General features: G+C 31.6%; 1 long non-coding RNA gene across 1 annotated transcript; it reads left to right on the top strand.

The window, feature by feature from the left end:
* Window positions 1-17,528: 17,528 nt before the first annotated feature.
* Window positions 17,529-18,764, top strand: LOC149533691 (uncharacterized). Its single transcript, XR_016356880.1, has 2 exons — window positions 17,529-18,047; window positions 18,398-18,764. It is a non-coding gene; the product is annotated as an uncharacterized LOC149533691 (long non-coding RNA).
* Window positions 18,765-19,793: the final 1,029 nt, after the last annotated feature.

Raw genomic sequence — 19,793 nt, forward strand, 5'->3', positions numbered from 1 at the left:
CATGAATGCAGAATCAATATCATCAGGACACCAAGATTTGAGGGTCACTACTATAACTACAAAAAGTATGGACATAGAGCATTTGAATGTAGATCAAGGCCTATGTGTACACCTAATCAGCCTGCAAAGAAAAACAACCATGCAAACCACTATAGCTGGGATTACAATACCAAGTATAGTCGTCACTATTGTCAAGAGTATGAACACCTTCTTGAAAATTGCATAAGGACACATTTTAGAGAAAACTACATAGATGGTTGAGCCAAACCACATGTTTTAGTTGCTTAAAGACTAGTCATATCAGCACGAATTTCCCAACAAAGTCAAAGGCACCCAAGTCAGAAGTCAACTAAGGAAAAGAGAAGGTTGATGTTGAACAAGTCAGAGGGCAAATGAACAAGACCTGGAAGAAGAAAAATGAGTGTAGCACATCAAATGGAGGGATCACTTCACCCAAGAGGCCAAGTAATCACACCTCATCAAATTATGCATGAATAGGTGTATGGGACTGATATACAAAGTTATATCATACATCAGTCCCAAGACAAAGAAGTACTGCAAAGAAGAAATTAGTATGAGCAAAGATGCCAAGACAAACCTTGAAGTTTTTGCAAATACTGTCGAACTATCCTCAGATGCCGAGTAAAGCTCCAATAGATGTCAAGTTGTCAATAGCGACTAAGTTGATAGTTGATACCGAGTTGAGAAATGTCAATGGAAGCTGAGTGAAGTGGAAATCAAGTGGAAGCCAAGTAAACAAAATAAAATGGGAACCGAGTCATGTTGAAACCTTCAAGTGCCAAATTTATAGTTGTATGCACTAAGCATTTAATGCTAGGTTTTGAAAGGTATAAGGTCAAATTTTGTTCATTTTGATACCATTTGAACATAGAGAAAAGACAGTAAGAGTGCAGAAGTGATCATACAACAACCTTGAAGCCATTTGCATCGATCTCGGCAGTGATTCAACATACATTTTTTCGATCTAAGGTATTTATCAAGTGTCGAGCTACGTAGTATTAAAGTTTTTAATACACTAAAACCCTAGTTCAGTATAATGGCTTCTAGTTCAAGAAACCCCAAAGGAAAGGAAATTCATGAGGTCCAGCTAGTCAGTAATGAGGTCAAACAACCCAAGTTTAGGCCAATCCCTAAAGTCGCCTATAGAAATGACCCTGTTGGTGCATTGTCCATTATTCCACAAAGGTTGTCATGGTACAAGATGTGAGGAAGTGTCATAACTACAAGATAGGGGCAATAGGTGATATTGAGATATTCTAAGCCTATGACAAACTGTGTGATAACAAAATTCTAAAGGACGGATTTTAGATAGTTGAGAAGGGTTTAACAAATGCCCTAGTTTACCCTACAGGTTTCAAAATAGAATAGATACAGATTGTTCTCAGCAAAATTCACAATGGATGTTTGTGGTTGGAAACAAGACCAATTAAGATTACCAAAAGGATAGTACATAGGGTTATAGGTTCCCAACCTTAGATCGGCCTAAGACACTGTGCAGTGATTCCAAAGAGATCATTGAAAGGAATACAGGGGCTAAATGGAATAAAAGTGGCATGTCAATTGACACAATCATAGATCCCCTTCTAGACTTTGCTATGAGAATTATTTCTCACAAGTTCTACCAATCCTGTAGATTAAATAGTGTACCATGTATTGTTGTAGATGTAGCCTATAAGCTTGTAAAGAAAGATCACACATATGATCTATTAGAACTAATGTTGCAACAAATAAATGAGAACGTAGGAGCAATAAGGAGATCAAAAGGTGTTCAATGCAAGTTTGGTTCAGTTCTAATGTGCATATTTTTCTATGTCATGGAAGAGTTCCCTTCTATTGGAAAGGTAAATTGGAACCCAAACAAAACTGCAATCACACAAATCAACGAGCTCATTGATTAGATGGGTGATAATTTTGAGGCCCAAATGACAAGCTATTTTGAGGAATTTAAGAAATCCATGAAGCAAAGGGTAAGAATACCAGTTTCCTTAGTGGAAAAACACATCAATGACATATGCTTTTTGGTTGATATTGACTATACCTATATCCAAGCAGAAATTCCAAGGGTAAGATGGCTAAGGTCATTAGGTTATGAACTTGATGTAGATGAAGCCTCAGCAAAAATCACAACATTGCTTGCAAAAGAGATAGATAAGGAGGCTCCTCATTTTGGCACATATGATGTTGTCAAATCCAAAGTTGAAGCAAAATTGAAGACAACTCCTCTGTTATTAAGAAGAAAGATAAATTAGTAAAGAAGATAAAGAAGAAATTTGGTGTAGATATTAAAGAAGAAGTAGGTGGTGAAGAAGAAGAAGAAGAAGAAGAAGAAGAAGGTGAGAGTGAAGAAGAAGATCAAGGGCAAGGTCAAATAGAGTTGACCCAAGGCTTAGGAGAAGACAAGGAGGAAGATGCCGAGGAAGAAGAATTCGAATTAAAGAAAAGAAAGGATAAAACTCAGCCTCCAACTCAACCCAAACCCAAGAAGGTGACCAAGCCTACACTAGCCAAGCTAGCACCAGCAACAAGAACTAACACAAGGGCCTCTACTCAAAAGGCCAAGGAGCAAGTAAATGAAAAGAAAAAGGCCACTGAACAGACTGATGAAATGCCAAAGAAAAGGAGAAAGTATGTGGCACAGCCAAACACTGATGATGAGGAGAGATCAAAATCAGAGGATATCAGCCAATTCAGAGTGGTAAGCCATCCTCCCAAATCTGCCATAGATAAGATTTGTGAAAATATTAAGAATACAGATTTGAATGATTTGAAAAATCTTGATTTCAATAAGCTAAGTAGAGAAGACCAAAATAAAATAGAGGAATCAGTATATGCCATGATGGCTAAATTAAAAAATACACCTCTAGAGCTAGACAATACCATGCCTAGAGAGCTATATGAGATAATTGGAAAAAAATGGCATTATTGTCTGAAAATGGAAAAGGAGATCAAAGAATCTACCTTAGCATAGTGATGCCTAACCTAACAAGAGGTCAAATAAGAAAGGCTAATAAGAAACATGGTGGAAAATTTGCACCTAAATATAGAGCCTTCAACATCCTACAAAATAAGATTGAGGATGTAGTAAATAAATCCACACAATTGTGGAAGAGAGACTACCAGATAACTGATGACAAGGATGAAGAAACAAACAAGGCAGAGGCTAGTGCCAAAGAAAAGAAGAAAGAGGAGGAAGATAAGGAGGACAAAGAGAAAGATATGGAGGACAAAGAAAAAGGTGAGGAGGAAGAAACACAAAATGGAGAAGACATGGCAACAACTGAACAAGAAGAAGAAGAGGAATAGAGTGTGCAAGACACACAAATGCCACCTCCTAACCCTCCTCATGTAACCATCACACTTGCAGACATAATAACTATCAAGGATGTTCCTAACAATTCTGCTCAGAGCATCAATCCCCTAACTATAGAAGATCTCTCCAAAATCCTTCACCAATCCACTCTACAGGCATAGTTATGCACAAACCCTATATTGGTGAGTATAGATGAGCTATAGAAGGTAGTAGCAGAACCAAAAAGGGACAAGGTGAAACCATAAGAACCACCTTTTATCTATACAGCTACTAGCACTCAAATTTTAATGCTTCCACCACGTATAGCAATAGGGGACACCACACATAAGCCGAGTGCAGAAGAAAGGAAATTTGATGAGGAGGAAACATCAAAGGAAGAGGAGCAGACCACTATTTAGACATTGGTAGAACTACCAAAAATAGGTACTCCCACAAAGACTCCTCAGAAGCCAAGCATTGATGCCATACCTTTGCAAATCTCCACACCAGGCTCGAGCTCAAACAAGGTGACCAGGGTACTTCACTATGGAGACCTTGAGTTAGATGAAGAGATAATCATTCCTTCTTATGACTCAAAGACTATCACAATGGAACAGATTATAGAAATGCAAAATGCATTAAATAGGAGGCAAAGACAAGAAATATTCAGAAAAGAGTATAAACATAAGCAAGAACTACATGAGATTAAGGACATCTTTATGGATGCTTTCAGCTTGTAGTCACCAGATGAGTCAAAACCCATAATGGAACAATTATCTGATATAGTTGACCAAGTGACTAGTGAAGACCAAGATACAAATTTAAACTTATAAAATGGTCTGAAAAGAAGTTTCAAGGGAAAATAGATGAGAAAATATCTAGTGGTATAGCACTTGAACAAGTAGAATTGGCCAAGAAAATGGACAAGGTCAAAATTGTACTTGAGAACATTTTCTCACTATACAAAAAGCTATGTGATTTTCCAACTTCACACAAGAAACAAGTCAAAGAATAATCAACTTGGAGAGAAATTTGAAGATTTCTAGCATACAATTGCCAAGGGATCCAACTCAAAGTGAGAAGCATTTTGCCCAATCGCTTCACACTCAAAGAGAGTTAGCTACACTAACAAGTGAAGAGGCCAATATAAAGGTTAAACTAATGCAACTTCAATCCTCCATAACCCCATATTTGGAGGTCCTCCACAAAGAGAAAGTCTATGTTGAAACTGTCTTAAAGAAAGATCCTAATCTTTCTAAATTAGATGGACTTGTACATCTTGCTGCAGAGACTGCCATTCAACACAAGTCACTAGATATTGCTTTGGAGAATTGGGATGCAACCCTAAAAATGATAATGGAGGTAAACAACACATTTTTGGCTAAATATGGTGTTACTCCTTAGGACCCTTTGACATAAGTGTCAAAAAGGGGGAGAAATAATAAAGGAGATAGGGGAGAAATAACAATAAGGAAGATATGACTAAGGGGGAGATAATTCATAATGTGTAAATAGTATTTAAAAAAATAATTTTTTAGGGGAGATATGAAGAAAAATCAGAACAAACAGAACAACTCAGCAAGCAGGAAAAGAGTATCAGGCACATTTAGCACAAATTTTTTGTTGTAAAGAATGACAAGGCACAATCAGCTCAAGGGGAGTTATAAGGTATTTTGAACAATTTTTGAAATTTTGTACATATGTAGAACAGATTGGATAGGGTACTCATAAGATCAAACTAGTAATGTTTATTTAAGTGTTTTTGACAAGTGTTTTTGACACTCATGTCAAAGGGTGAGATTGTTGGTCTTAGAATGGTTTTGACATTTGAGTGTCAACACACTTAACCACTTTCTACATTGAAGCCGACTACATTATGCATGCCAAGCTACAGTATGTGCGGAGCCAGAATTCCAAGAAGTGTTGAGTGACTTCAGGTGTCGAGCATTATATAGGTGCCAAGTGATATATAGGTGCTAAGTCATAGTTGATGCTGAGCAAGTCAGAACGCTTCATATGTCGAGTGAGCCAGAGTCATACATGTGTCAAGCAAGACAGAATGAAATAGGTGCTGAGAAAATCAGGATAATATATATGCTGAGCACCAGTAGTCCAATATGTGCCGAGTAACACAAAATTAACATATGAGTTTGTGCCCTCACAAACTCAGATGTAAACCATTTTTGGAGCCAACATAGAAGGATTTCGGAGGATAACAACGATAAGAATGAATCTTTTACATTTTCTATGCAATTAGCATGCAACCAATTAGAAAAATGGAGAAGGCATGCAACCAATGAGAAAAATGCAAAGAATGGGCGGGAGTTCAAGACTCAATATGGATCGTAGATCCTTACCTAAGCCTAAGTCTATGAAGTCTTTATAAGAAGGCTTAAACCCCATGATTTGAAGTTGTTGAATAGAAGTTAAGGAAGTTGCTAAGCAGATAGCAAAATTGCAAAATAGGAAAAACAGCAGGGGGCATCACAGACTTAATGAATTGAGTAGCAATTACACATCCAGTTGATCATAACAAAGCAAGGGATACGAACAGATATCAAATCAAGCAAGGATCACAACAGAATGAGCAGATCAAGTGCCTGAAATCAGTAATTGAAGATTGTAAGAAAATAGCTCAAAGATTTATAATACTCTCTAGCCATTATATTAGATAGTGAAAACCCTATGTTGATAGGTTAGCTTAACAACTATTTTGTAAATCCTTTAAAGAGGTGACTAAATCCTTTCACAGGGTGACACTTCATGTAAAGTGTTTGTAAATCCTTTAACCAGGTCACTATTGACACAATGTAAAGCCTTTAACAAGGCAGGCCTTTCACAGGGCAGACCATCAGAAGTGGTCAGAAAATTATTGTTGTAGTGATTTTTGTGGGTATCATCCTTACCCCAATTTTACCTTCTTATTCCTAGAGGGTTTCTAGATTACCAAATCTGGTGTTATATGTGTTGATGCATGTGTCTACTTTATGTTTATTTAATATGTTTATATGCATGCATTTTACTTTTAGTTATTTGTTTTAAAGGATTTGAAAAGGTTAAAAGTGTGGTACTTTTGATTCACCCCCCTCTCAGAAGTACTCTTCCCATTTGAATATTCTAACAATATATAGATACACACACAGACACACACACACACACACACACACACACACACACACACACAAAAAAAAGAAGTTTGATATCATTTTCTAAAGTCCCCATTTAGTTACAAATTTCCAAATAACATACAATTATTCACACATATTCATGATCTTGGGAATGTTTTCTTAGCAACCAAAAAGATATGTACATGTGGTATCATATTGGCAACATGCTCATGCCTCAGACAATGGGAGGAATGCTTTCTCTCTCTAGAAGATTATATTAGAGTCAAATCCATTTATTAAGATTGGATAACATTTAAGCATACCCAAAAAAAAATTATGAAGGAAACTTTGGGGACAAACAACTATCTAATACGCACATCAGAGGCACCCTTGTGGGACGTTAACCCCACAATGGTATTATGATGCATCCACTATGGAGATTAGTCGAAGAGTTTCTATTAAATTGATTTAGCCATGAGCGATTGTATGAGTTGATTGGCAATTGAATGAATTATATTAGTTCAATTAAGAAGAAAAAGAGATTTTAATTAAAGAAGTTTTCTGTTAGAATGAGTGATTGAATTGTTATGAAGACACCCATGAGAAGATGTTGATGAAAAGACACGTATAAAAACTATGATAGGAAAAAATTCTTTTTAAATCTAATTCTCTATTGTTAAGTACAAATGATATATCAAATGCTTTTGATTTCATATACAAATTATTGTTTAGTGGGTTATGCTTTTTATTGTAAAATTTAAATGAATGTACAAAAACTAATAAAACTAAATTATGCACTATTCGCTCAAAAATTGTTGAGCTAAAACTATTATACTGAGAGGACTAAAATTAATGGAGATTACAAAATAGTCAACTTTAAATGGCTTCCATTCATGGATTGTGTGTGCATGAGAAGAATTTAAAATATGGATTTATTCTACCGTTGTTTAAAATTATGTTTCTGCACCACTAGTTCAGTCATCAAATCTCTCACTTCTTTTCTACATGACTCCAACTAACGAAGCTAACGACCAACTTAACTTTCATGATACAATTTTTTGCGTTTAGCAGCATATGACTCCTAGAAAATCTGAACATTTCGTCTAATGTTTCTCAAGGAGTGAAGCCTATTAACTTAATGGATGAAGAATTATAATATTAATAATTAATACTTTTAATCTACCAAATACTGCACCAAGAAACTCTATTGGTTAAAACAACACTTGAAAAGTCTAGGTTATAAAAGAAAATGTGTAAAGTTGAAATGTTGAACCGAGAAATGATAGAGATAATTTGGGTTGTCATAGCTTTGGAATGCTAGCACAATTTTTTTCTTTAAACTTCCATTGTTAAGCATTTGTGATGCTCTAAATAGAGGAAAGACATTTAAAGGTAACCCAATTACTCTAGCAGTATCATTGAGAAAGGATATTGTTATTTTTATTTAGCTTCTGCATTGTCAAGTGACACAAAGTATATTTTTGATAGGATAATTTGAGAAGGATTTCTCAATATTGTAATGGTTATAGACAAGATTTGTAGCAGTGAGAGCGTCACACTCATAATGTTGGTTCTATTAGCAGTATTAAAAATTAGATGTACCAAGATTGCTTAGGACACAAAAAAAAGACCGAATTTTGGATCAAGTAGTAAGGTAAATAAACCATTCTCCATAAATGAGGCACATTATTTGAAAAAACCTAACATTACTATCGATGTTGCAACATTGAGAGTCCCAACTCTCAAATGTAAATGAATCTATAATCCAATACAAATCTGACCTTCATTTTATCACACCAACCATAGTTTGAATGCTAAAATCAAGATGCAAAACAACTATTAAAATGTCATTTTAGATGTAAAAACTAAGAAAGTAGAGCTACTACAACTAGAACTACCAAGAACCCATTTAGTAATTTCTAATCCTAGATAACATGAAGGAAAATCTAAAAAAAAACCTTCATTGTTTTTGGATACCTAGAAGTAGATATAATTTTGTAATATCTCATATATAATAGGAAAATGATGCTGATAATAGATTTTGGAACAAAAATATTAAAATAAAATATGCAAATCATGAGAGTGCAAATCCTTGTTTTCCAAGTGAAAATTAAGAAGAAACCCTTTCATACATGGTGATGATGCTAAACAAACTAGCTTCAAAGCAAAAATTACATAGGAAATGATATGGAGGTTTAGATATTTGAAAATCCAAACACCCTCATAACTACCATAGTTAACAGAGAAAACGATAGCAAATGATCAATGTTTGATTCTATAGTGACTAAAAGAAATTTGCACATAGCCATTTTCATCATAATGATGAACGGGCTAAACAACTAGAAGCTCATGTTGCTAAAGAAAATAAAAGAACTTACTCATAAAAAAATGTTGCACAATGCAAGAAAATTGCTAGCAAAAGTGTATTAAAAATATTCCTTGTAAATAGAAAAGAAGAGGGAGTTGCCTCCAAAGAATGCTTAAAGTCTATAATAGAAAGTCTACAAAAAATCCAACCCTATACCATTCTCCATAGCCAACATAAGTGTCCAGAAAGATGAAGAACAAATGAAGAAATTAACTTTTTGATTCATAACATTCAGTTATGGATCCGAAAATCCTCTAAATTACCATTTAATGAAGGAAATACAAGTTTTATTTTGCTAGAATGTTATCCATAATAACTATTCAATACCTTATTTAATAAGAAAAATGAGGAATTTTTTAAACACTGAAAAAGGAAAAAACCACTGGAAATTTTGACAACAACTAATCAAAACATATAAATAAAGATAAAGAAATGTAATTTTAATAGAAAAAATTATATCGACCTAAGATGAAGGATGCTTGCATGATGTTCCACACAAAAAATAATTGAATAAAATGATGTGAAAACATAAATCTTTGCCTAAAGACAGGGACTAATTGTAGGACTAGAAAAAGAGGAAGAATGCATAAATGAGAGAACACTAATCTCATTTTAAAAATTATTCAAATAAATCTAATCCAAACATAAAAGAAACTTAAAGAAAAAGAGAATTTAAACAATGAAAACCCCTTTTAAGTTGAGCTCCTATGTTCTCCTTTCTTCTCCACAAATAAATTTGATGTAGCTCTTGATCTTGACAAGATGTAGCTACAAAATGATAGCAAGATCATAGAAAAGTGACAAGATAATGTGATAGATGAATGATGATAATGAGAATAGTAGGAGTGTGGTTGGAAGAATGTGGTTAGCCAAAACAAGTGCATAATGGCTCAATTTATAGGATTTTGAAGCCAAATGCAAGAAATGGAAAGAAATAATGCAAAAGAGAAAGATGTCATAATCATGTGTGAAACTTAGAAATTTGCTAAGAAAAAGAAATTAAACTTGGAAAATTGTGACAAATTATGACAATGTGTAAGAATTGTGCATAGAAATGTGTAAGAGAAATGGAAGAAGAAAATTTAAGAAAAATACATAGAAAGATGTAAGAGGTGTAAGCTAAAAATAGGAATGTGTAAGACTGAGAAATTTTAAAATTTTAAAAACTCATAATTCCCTCTAAAATGGTAATTAGAAATTATGGAATTAAGAATATGAAATTAGGAAAATAGAAAATGGGAAATGGGAAAATAGAATTAGAATTTAGGAAATTAGAATTTAGGAAATTAGAAATTTCCATAATTCATGAAAATGGAATCAATTAATTGAGAAATGTTAGTAAAGATGAATAATTAATAAGGCAAAGATGAGATTAAACGATTAAGACATAGGAATAGACAATGGGTTAACTAACCCTACAAAATAAATTAACAAATTGATTTGTCAAGATGATGAAATAAATGCAAGATAACCCTATTGAAGGATCGTGATGATATTAGATTGGACCAAACAAATGATCAAATCGAATAAGTGACACTAAATGAATGACATGAAATGATGACTTGTCACAGACACATGACAAGGGTTGATGACACACGACATTTAATGAACATTGTAAATGCCACAAGATTGATTGATAGGGTTGATCATAATAAAATCAATAGACACAGTCAATGTTATTAAATTGATCGAATAAGGACATGATTAGACACCGAAGGACTCAAGAATGTTGAGGATCAAATTGATGATATGCGAAGGACACATGACATGTATTGATGAATGTTGATAAAACACTAGAGGATGTAACAATGCCTAAAGGGTTGATGATGATAAGATGACATTGAAATGGTTTTGAATTGCTTCTCAAATGATCTACATTTTGATTGAATGATGATCAATTTGGAAAAAGATTGAAGTTAGTGAAATGAGAAAATGGAACAAGTTAGGATGCGAAGGTGATGAAAGAGTAGGCGCAAACCATTTTTTAGCATCTACATTAACAAGTGCCATATAATTGTGTGAGGCCTCGCCCCGACCCATCCTAGCATCGATGATACATTATTATTTTGATACTCATGACTCGATATGTCAGAACATTATTTGATGCACTGAACATTAATATGCTATTTATGATGTGTGATGCTTTACTTTTAGATATTTGTTTTCATCATTTAATGCTTCATGAACATGTACGATGATGAAGTAAATGAATGCAAAACTAACACTTTGATTATGCAATTTTAACAGTCGAAAATATGAGTAGAATTAGATAAACAATTGATTGTTAGAAAAATGAATGTTTTAATTTATATTATTTTTCTGATACGTAAATTACATAATGCATGTGATTTCTTGAACCTACTGATGTGTGCAATGAGTGTGCAGGATATGTAGCCGGAAAACCTAATGGAAAGATAGAACTAAAACCCCTTGTTAATTTGTGTTATCTTTGCATTGTCTTTCTTTGAAGGTTGTTATATAGTTAAAAAACCCTCCTAGCTTTGTTGGATTCTATTAAGTCTTTAAGGCCTAAAAAAATTAAATTTAAGTTCCCTAGGGGTAAGGGTATGGGTGGGGAGTACTTTCCACCCCCTTAGCCTCTTTGTTTGACTTTTAGGGTCACTCAAAAACCCTATTTTTGGTTGATTGTGAAAATTGATGGACTTCTACTTGAGTTGTACTCAAAACTCCATCTTGAGGTTACTTGAAGCCTAGTTGAGTTAAGGATCATACTTAGAGGTATTTTGGAGTAGTTTTGGGGTTGTTACCCAATCTCTAGTTTTAGAGAAAGTTTGAAGATTGAAGGAAGAAAAGGGAAAAGCTCTTCTCAACTTACCATTTTACCATAACATTTTGTGAAGGTAGGGGTTCTTCACTCTTTTGGAATTGTTCTTCATGTTGTTCATGCTTGAATCTTGCATAAGGCATTGAGTTGCTCTTTGTATTGCTTGCTTGTGTGTTTGGTTTGATTTGGAGGGGTTTTATCTTGTTCTTGATATATTTTTATGTTTGTCTAGGGGATTTCATGGGGATTTTTTTGGCATTACTCACCGTTGGATAGGGAAGAAGTGGTCATGTACGGGGGAAGGGCCTTAGTTGGACCTCAATGGTGTAGAGTCTCCTCTCATGGTGAGAGGAGGGAAAGAGGGTAGGGTGTATGGGCCCTTACTTGTCATCACACGCCTTGTTTGATATTGTGAATTGTTGAATATGGAAAGGAATGAAAATCCTTGTAGAAATAGCCTCGAAAGGGCTTTGTAGAAGAACGAAAGTTCTTGAAGTTTTAGCCCCGAAAGGGCTATGTTATGGTATGGTGATTGACATCTCCCATTGAAAAAATCCGCCTCCCCCCTAGTCAGGTTCTATGTTTGAACCTATTGTGTAAAATCAGGTTGGGGTGTATGCTTGAAATGCACTTGATGTTGTGATGTTTCACCCGAGCCAACTCTTGTCTTCTCCTTGTTTTTCTTTGAAGAATTGAAGATATTGGAAGAAAGCACTTGTGAAGGATTTAGAAGATATTTTATTTGAATTGTAATATTATGTAAAATGTATTTGAATTTTGATATATTGGCAAAGACATCGGGTTTTCTTAGTGGTTCTTTCCCGATGGAGCCTTGAACCAGGATGAATAATAGAGAAAGAAAAAGATTATGAAAATCTCCTTGCATTACTTTTATGTGATTTCAAGTTTTGCATATGTATGTGAGAAAGTAGGTTAATAGATTATGTCTTCAAGTTATGAATTTTCAAGTTTTCAATTATGTAATGAAAAGTAATTTGATATGATGAAGTTTCCAATTCAAGGTTTATGTATCAAGAGGAAATTAAAATCTTACATTGTGGTCACAAAGTTAACTCTCTCCTTGTTAAATTTCATTATTGACACAATCAAATTTGATTAAGAATTATGCATCATCTTGAACTCTAAAAAAAAAAAGAACATACACCTTGTTGTAGGATGATTGATAAAACATGAATGGTAGGAGAAAAGAAAGAAATAACCCTATTCAAATCCTTGTATTAGTAGATTGTTCATAAGAAAATCTTTGTTGTCACTGGGTTAGAATTCACTCTTAAGAGAAAAAAATTTATATATGGCAAGAAACAAGATATATCATCACTTAGACAAAATTGGCTTTTAAGAAAATATACTCTCCCAGGAGCAAAAATGGTCACTGGAATTTGTATGGAAAAACAATTTAATTCCCATATTACCATATAGAATATCCTCTGTAGATTCCTTGTTTAATGTCTTAAATTCAATTTTTTTTTTTTTTTAATACTCTTAGATCCTACCTATTCTACATTCCTAATACCTAAGCTAACTCACTTGTAATCATTGTTATCCCTGCACCTAGGTGTCAGTATGATTTAAATATGAGTTGGAGTGTAAGTCAAAAAGAAAATATTAATAATACAATAGTATTCTATAAGGATAATATCCTATGCCATCACTCCTAACCATATGTCTCCATCCTATTAATATAGGAGACTTAATAGTCACTCCAAACCTACATACTCCTTCTTGTCCACCGTACCTTCTGTCAAATCTTGAGCTACGTGAGTGGGCTGTTGGACTTTGTGGTCAGTTGGGGTGTGAAAGAGGTTTTCAAAATAAAACAAATCTTGTGCAACATGTGTACCAAGCTTACCTTGGACTTTTTTTTTAAAACAAGCAACACCCACCCTTTTAATTCCACTTGGTAGGCGTGAGCAAACTTTTTGGTTTAAACTTGTAGCCAGTCCTTTCATCCATGTGGCCCAATGACTTTCCTTGTCAATGGTACCTGCGTGGTCAGAGGGGGAGAAAGGATGCGCAAGTTTTTAGGTAAGCATAAATGCCAAATGGTTGCCAAAGTTTTGGTTTTAATATAAACAAATGTTACCCTTTCACATGCTTTGGAAACACCTAGCGCCCACTTGGAGGGCCTGACTCGCGCCAATAAAGAGGAGACATACCCCCCCCTGATAGCAAGTACACTTGTTAGCGCTTGAGTCAGCATGCTAGAGATGGGTGTAACCATAGGGTAGGTTGTGCTTTGTGTTAGGTTAAATGAGATTTATGATAATATTGTTAACTTTATTAAATTAGTTTCTTTTGTTTTGTTAGTAAATTTATAAGTTGTGGGTTAATAGTAGTTAATAACGTTGTTAGATATTAGGAAAGATTAGTTAGTATTTAGTTTAGTTTGGAGTATAGGTTAGTTAGTTATTATAGTTGTAGTTAGATTATATTAAATTTAGTTAGTTATATCTAATTTAAGTTAGTTCATGTTTTTAGTTAGTAATTTTAACTTAGTTTGTTATATTATTTAAAAGTTTATTTTAGGATTAGTTTTAAAATTCACGCAAATTTAGGATAGTTTAGTTTAATTTAATGTTAGATTATTTTCATTAAAGTTTGTGAGTTAGTTGTGTTGTCAAGATTTAAGTTAGTTAAAATTTTTAATTTAATTTAGTTGTCATTTTATATGTTAGTATTATGTTAATTAGTTTAAACTAGGAAATTAGTAGGATTGGATTCTAGCGATGATAATATTAATATGTTTTCATTAATATTAGTTAGTAATTACTATAAATTCAAAATGCTTAGTAGATTTAATCGATAGAAAGTTAATTAGTTTAAAAGTTATGTAAGTTACTTAGTTTAGTTTTAGTTCATAAATATTAAATAGTTTTGATTAGATTAGTAACGTAGTTAGTGATATTCTTTTTGCAAATGATACATTAATTACTATAAATTCAAAATGCTTAGTAGATTTAATCGATAGAAAGTTAATTAGTTTAAAAGTTATGTAAGTTACTTAGTTTAGTTTTAGTTTATAAATATTAAATAGTTTTGATTAGATTAGTAACGTAGTTAGTGATTTTTTTTTACAAATCGATACATGTTACACTCTTAATTAATGGTTAGTAAAAATTTGGTTAAATGTAAATTTAGTTTAGATGTTAAGAAAGTTAATCATTATGTTGTAAACATAACAAGTTATGTTAGACTACTTAGATAATGTAATTTGTTCTGTGTAGTTACATTTAAGACTAATTTATATTGTTGTTCAAATTATTGCAATATATATCATTGAAATCTTAATGTAATAACGAACTAAATGTTGATATAAATTTAATAACAAGAATTTAATTTTATCAATGTATTACTTCTCATGATTATAAACTTTAGAGTAAATGTAGAGAACCTATACTTTAACTATGAACCCAAACATATCAAACTTAGAGTATAGTTTAATTGTTAACTTTAAAAAAAAAAAAAAATTAAAAAAAAAAAAAAAAAATTGTTGTGTTTTACCCATTTATTTTGGGCATGACAAATTGCTTAGTACTTGCCTTAGTTTTTATAGTTTTTAGTATAAACCTAGTTTTATTTGATAAATTTATTATAATATATACAATATTTTAATTAATACAATTCTTATATAGTTACACTTTTTGTACTATTATAAATAAATTATAATATCATAATACTAATATATAATAGTGTTTCTTAAAAGATTATATAATATAAGTATAATAATTTTTAAAAAAAATATTTTAATTGAATGAAAAAAATTAACTCTAAAAAAATATAATATTAAAAATATAAACATAATATCGTATAGAAACAAGAGACGCAAAACATCATAGTTCTTGCCTAATGCATAATGGTTGTAGATGTGTAGATGAGTGAGAATAAGGTTAAATAGTTCTAAATTAACATTGTGAATGCATTAATTTTTGCCTAGGAATGCACTTGTGATTTGATAGGATGACTTATATTTTGTTGTTAAATTCTCGTCATAGAAATGCACTTGTGATATGATAGGATGACTCATATTTTGTTGTTAAGTTCTCGTGTTATGTTATTATATCTTTGGGCATTTAAACCCAAGAATAAGAGGCCAAAGTCCCCAATATGGCACTAAGTACTAAATATCATACTACGATCAATGCATATGCTTTAGACAGATTCACACCTTCTACATTGACAACTTAAAATATGTGCAATGAGGAAATATATCCATAACAATATTTGGATTATAGAACTTGAAGTGATGAAGCATTTGGAGTATCACATTATATGTTTAAGCATGTTATGCATGCTACTAGAGAATCATAAGTAGTTTGGAAAACTCCCCTAACTATGTATTATTCTCATCTTGATTATCAAATGGAAGTCACACTATTTTTAATCATTAAATAGAGATAAATAGCAATATAGAACAATAACAACATAAACATATATGCAGAGGAAAAAATGATAGAGAATATTGAGAAGGAAGAGGAAGAAAGATAAAATGGTAAGATAGAGTGATACCAACATAAGTTGTGTGTGTGAGAGAGAGATAGAGAGAGAATTAAATATAATTATTTTTCTTGATAAAACGAATAGTCAAAATAAAATCATGATTATAATAAAAAATTAAAATATAATATTTTTAATTAATGAAACTAAGAATTTAATTTTTATATTAAAACTCACATTTGTATAAGGAAAAATGAAATGTATTGAAATATAAAAATATTTTATAAGTAAAATTAATTGTTTAATTTTAGACAATTAGAGAAAGCTTACTATTTAATGGTATTTCCAAATTTTTCATAAAATTAAGTAATTTTTAATCATGAAATAATATCTATATAATTTAATATGTACATTTGTAAATAATAAATAGATGTAATACATATAAATTTGATGTTGATGAATAAATATGATGTAATAAATAAGAAATAAAATATAATTATTTAATTTTAATACATAGTTTATAAAAACTTAATAATAATTAATAATTTATATATCTTTTAGAATTGAATTATTTCTTTTTTGTGGTTATTTTGATGTAAAATATAATTATTAATTTAATATTAACATATATATTTAAGTTCTAAATATATTTAAACTAAATGATAAATTGTTTAAATAAAAAATATTAATAATAATAAATGATATAATTTATAAATTGTAGCACTTGTCAATTATACATATTACAAACACTATTATAAAATATAATTTAAAAATAATATTATTTAATTTATTTTTATAAAAGTAAAATAATAGTAATAATTTAACTACTTTTATTAAAAAATCAAAGTTTAAAAAAAAAGTCGAAATTCAAATAGAGATATAACATATTGAAATTATATTGCTATTAGAATTAATATTGATTAGACATGTTGTGTGAGGTGGAAGATAAAATAATTTTAAAAAAAAAATCATCAACTTATTGCAAATGTAGAAAAGATAAACTTATAACTAATGCATTCATTAATGCATGATGAAGTTACTAGAAAATATTTGTATCGAAATTCAAATAGAGATATAACATATTGAAATTATATTGCTATTAGAATTAATATTGATTAGACATGTTGTGTGAGGTGGAAGATAAAATAATTTTTAAAAAAAAATCATCAACTTATTGCAAATGTAGAAAAGATAAACTTATAACTAATGCATTCATTAATGCATGATGAAGTTACTAGAAAATATTTGTATTTTTGTTGGAGAAAATTATTTTTTTTCCCACCAAAAATAGTATAGACTAATAGAATGAATGAGAAATGTGATTTATAAAATAATGAAAAATTAGAAAAAGATATAAACATTTAAAGTTTCATATAATCTTTTAAATTCTTTGATTTGATTGATGAGTGTTAATGTCATATTAGCCAATAATAATTTATTGATTTTATAATTAAATTTGAAAATGATAAATGTAAACTTGTAGAAACAATAGCAATATATCTAACCAAATGAGGCAGGTGAGTGTCGAGTGGAGAAGCTTTTCTCACGGCCTCCGTGGATCGTGCCCGTCTAGGGTTTGGATGCCTTGCAAAGTTTTACCCTTACCTAAAAGAAATTAGGTTTAATTTTGCCCCTCTCAATCTATAAATTAGTTCATTCGTGTTAGGATCCAGATCAGGGATGGTTGCATCTGATTATCTTTGGGCAATTTTCTCATTGAAAAAGTGTCCGTTCGTGGGCTTCTGCGGATATTCATCATAGCCCTGTTCATGGCTGTTCAGAAGCAGTTTTCGTCAATGGATCTAGGGCATGTAGCATTTTATAGAAAATAAGCGCAAAAATAAAAGTCATGGTGTGTATAGAGAGGGATAAGATGTAGCAAAGGGCACCAGGCGTGGGAGGGGTGGTAAGACTCTGTCCATTGAAAATGGAAAGTGTAGTCTTCCCCGATCCTCCCATGCCCGCAGTCCTCTCTACATATCCCTTTCATTTCAACCTTCATCCAAGAAATCCATGCTACAGGTATGTGTTCTGTATCGATTTTTTTTTGTTTTCTTGGGTTTGACCTGATTTTTTTAATTAAAACATTTAGTTTAAGGGTTCAATTTTACAGGTATCTGTTATGTATCGATTCCATGAAAAAAATTCTCTGAACCTATTTGTATTATAAAAAGATTTTATTTTGGGGTTATGTAGATATTATGTTTTGATTTAGATGCAGATCTGGGCTTTTTGTTAAATGGTAGGAGATATGTCTATTGATGCAATATGCTTGTTCAAGCTTCTGCTCTAATGATAATTTGGTTGCAAACGAATGGAGTATTTGTGGGAGGGTTATATGTACTTAATGATCAGGAAGTGGCTTTATTCAGGGTTTTGAAGATCTATTCTTGTGGAGTGACAGTTTTTATGAAGGAAAGGCTGAGAGATGATAAATACTAATTATTTAGAAACTTAAAATTTCCAGGATTCATGTTTTAAATATTTTGTTTAAGACCGACAGCTACATATTTTAAATATTTTCAATTAGAATGTCCAAATGTAACCATGCAGATGTAAAAGGGTTACTGGCGCTGTAGGTCACTCCTAGACTCGTTTCGCTATAAATCTGTCTGATTAACAAAAAATAACACTTGAAAACTTTAAGTAACTTTCTGCATGATCTATGAATTGTTTTGACATCGACGATAATGTCTCTGTACTTTTTCACCTCCCTCTATTGAATCAGTGTTAGCTTTACATTGGCTGTGCAATTTTTGTCTCACAAGATGCAAAGATATGTCATAGATTACAACTGAAAGTTTTCATCTAGTTTAATCTTAATGTATGTAAGACTTATTCTTATCTTTATCTGTAAAGATTGTCTACTGTTTCTTAACCCAAAAAAAGGCCATCTGAACATGATACTTGTCTGTAGCTGTAGAATGCTAATAATATAATCTCATTTTGAAGTCAATATCTAGCGTTAATTTACTCAGTTCAGGTTTTTTTTTTTTTTTTTCATAAAAACTTCCGACCAAAAGATCGATCTGTTTTTCTTTTTCCTTAAGGCCCCGTTTGGTTGCTGGCATAGGAATAGAAAATTAGAATAGAAAAATGGAATGAGAATGGGAATAAAAATGGGCAATTTGAATCATGTTTGGTGCACTTGGAATTCGAATCATGTTTGGTGCACTTGGAATTCGACGGGGAGTATGTTAATTCATTGTTTGGTTGTACAAAAGTGGAATAGGAATAAGGTTAAGTTTTGTATTTTTAAAAACATTTTTCTTAGTTTTTTTTTAAATTTATTATTTTTTTGGTTAATTCATTTTCATTTTTTTAAACAAATAGATATAATTTAAAAAAATGTTACAAAAAAAAAATTTAACAAAAAAAATTTGAAAAAATAAGTTAAAAAAAAATTAATTTTTTTTTTTTTGATGGAAAATCGGAATGGGAATAGAAATGGCTTATTCCAATAACAGGTATTTTTTTGGCATAGACATGCTCATTTTAGGAGCAAAATTGGAATATGTCTTCCTATTCCCAATTTCAATTGAGCTTACCAAACAACGAATATAAAACATATTCTAATTTTCTTTTCCTATTCCACTCATATTTCAGCAACCAAACGGGGCTTAAACGATACGATCCTGTCCGATTAAGTAGATTTAAAAGCCTTTATTCATGATTTTTAATGGTTTTGATGTTCTTATTGAAAAGATAGTCATTACGTTGAATTGAACATAAAATGCTCCTTTGCCGAGCATATTGAATATATTATTA

Source organism: Cupressus sempervirens, chromosome 10 (assembly GCF_028749045.1).
Source record: "Cupressus sempervirens isolate cs-2001-9-10 chromosome 10, ASM2874904v1, whole genome shotgun sequence".
Taxonomy (NCBI): Eukaryota; Viridiplantae; Streptophyta; class Pinopsida; order Cupressales; family Cupressaceae; genus Cupressus; species Cupressus sempervirens.